Below are 2,765 nucleotides of genomic sequence, written 5' to 3' on the forward strand. Positions count from 1 at the left end.
TAATTATTTAATCCCTTTGAAGTATTAAAGATATGTCAATAAATTGGATCAATTTGCAATTAAGCTATTGTTGGACTAAGGGTAAAGCAAATGGTTTTCAATCATCCTTTGAGGAACATGTGATTTTTTTGAGTCATGTCTCTGTTCTTCATTAAGCTCAAAGTTTCATGAGTAGATGGACTATCGATTCCCTTGAACCTACCAGAGTATTTGGCACTTAGTAATTGTGTTGAATACCCATTTAACAGTATACTCAGTTCCACCCCTAACTAGCCCTCAAATTTTGTCAACTCTTGTGCTTTATTTATTTTTTTTTTGAGATGGAGTCTTGCTCTGTTGCCCAGGCTGGAGTGCAGTAGTGCGATCTCGGCTCACTGCAATCTCCGGCCCCTGGGTTCATGCCATTCTCCTGCCTCAGCCTCCTGAGTAGATGGGACTACAAGTGCCTGCCACCACGCCCAGCTAATTTTTTTTTTTGTATTTTTAGTAGAGATGGGGTTTCACCACATTAACCAGGATGGTCTCGATCTCCTGACCTCGTGAGCCACCCGTCTTGGCCTGCCAAAGTGCTGGGATTACAGGTGTGAGCCACCATGCCTGGCCCACTCTTGTGCATTTTCACTGTCAATACCTTGATCCTAGGGCACTATCATCTTTTGGTTTAAACTGTTGTATAACTTACAACCTGCTAAAAGAATATTTTTCTGACACTAATCTGCTTCATGCCAATCTAATAATGTTCCCCCTTGAAGTCAGGGTGGTCTTCCAAGATTTCAAAAGTAATGATCTAACTTCCTCAGTTGAAAGCCTTTAATAGATTTTCAGTGCCCTTTGGAGAAAACGTCTTAACTAACTGCCTACTATTCCAGTTTCATATAAAAAAACTGACCTTGGCTGGGCACAGCAGCTCATGCCTGTAATCCCAGCACTTTGGGAGGCCGAGGTGGGTGGATCACTTGAGGTAAGGAGTTTGAGACCAGCCTCGCCAATATGGTGAAATCCCATCTGTCCTTAAAATACAAAAATTAGCCAGGTGTGGTTGCAGGCTCCTGTGATCCCAGCTGCTCGGGAGGCTGAGGTAGGAGAATCACTTGAACCCAGGAGGCTGAGGTTCCAGTGAACCAAGATGGCGCCATTGCACTCCAGCCTGGGAGAGAGTGAGACTCTGTCTCAAACAAACAAACAAAAAAAAAAACTGACCTCAAGTCAGTTAAATGGAGGATACCTTCAAATTGGGTAAGAGTTATGACCACCCTAGGGAGGTTCTAGAGTTTCTCATAACCTTATTTAGGTTTTAATAAAATTTTCAGACATGACTAAGATGGCATCTTAAGAAATATCAACTGCAAACATACATTTTATGCTTACAGATTATGGTTGAGTAAATGCAACAATGCCCCCAAGCTCCATGTATCTAACACTCTTTGCAGTAAGACTTTGTAGTTGTTCCTATTAAGAAGTGAAATCTGTTTTCCCAGCTCTTGAATGTGGGTGGCCTTGGGATTTGCTTTAGCCAATAGAGTACAGTAGAAGTAATGGTGTGCCAATTCCCAGCCTGGGCCTTAAGAGCTCTTGCTTGCTTCTGTTCCCTTTGGAACTCTGCCACTGCTGTGAGCACAGTAACAGGCTCACTTGGTGGAAGGGGAGCAGCTAAGTGGAGCAAAGCCAAGTCCTTCTACTTGAGTCTGGCCCTCTCAGACCAATCATCAGCCAGCTGACCAAAAATATGTAAGACAGAACAGCCAAGATCAGCAGAGCCACCTACCCAACCTGTACCTGACCACACATGCTTGAGGGAACCCAGCTGAGACCTGAAGGTCCTCCCATCTTGACCCATAGATTCATGAGCAGTTAATGTTTGGAGCCACTCCATTTTAGGGTAGCTTATTTTTGCAGCAGAAGTAAACAGATAAACAGATATTAGTGCCTTTTCCATTTAGTCACTGAGAAGATGACTAAGTCAAAAGGAGCGAGTTGAAAATGTTGCTTCTTTATTTAGCACATCATTATTTTGCGGTTTAGAAAGATTTGACAGATGAATTTGCCTGTTTCTAAGAATTTGCATAAAATGGTAGAGTTTGGACATTTTTCTATTCTGATTTGTTTTAAAAACCATAATAAAATAATACAAAATATCTTGTTTTCTAACTGCAGCCATTGGTGCTAACATATTTATCACCAGGGAAGAAACTTTATTTTTCAAACTTCAGGGAAGAAAAGACATCTTGCCAAAATGCCTGACCACTTTGTGGTTTTTGAAGGAAATGTTAAGTTTATATAGAAAAAGAACATGACTTCCATTTCTGGCATTATGGCAGAACAAATATTTTGAAAAAAATCATCTAGGATTTAAAAATATGTGTAATCTAAAGAGCTCAATCTAATTATTTGACATAATTGTAAAATATATTGCTGACCTGGAAAGATACTAACCTAAATCTTCAGAAGGAAGAAATAAGAAAACGTAAATCCAGAAAAATACTGGATCTGATTGAGCCCTGGTCACACAATCCTGGAAATGTGGCATTCACAGTGAAAGGATGTACTTGGAACAAAACTTTCCCTTCAGAAGGAAGCTTAGTAAATGTGGAAAAAATGAAGAACACAAAGTAAGATGATAGGAATAAATTCAAGTATATCTTTAATTACAATAAATGTAAAGGCACTGCACTTTTTAGTTCCAAGACAAAGATTGTTACACTGCATTTCCAAAAATCCAGGTATATGCTGTTTGTAAGTGCTATGCCTAAGTTACAAATTTAAAA

This window comes from Mandrillus leucophaeus, unplaced genomic scaffold (assembly GCF_000951045.1).
Source record: "Mandrillus leucophaeus isolate KB7577 unplaced genomic scaffold, Mleu.le_1.0 Scaffold832, whole genome shotgun sequence".
Taxonomy (NCBI): Eukaryota; Metazoa; Chordata; class Mammalia; order Primates; family Cercopithecidae; genus Mandrillus; species Mandrillus leucophaeus.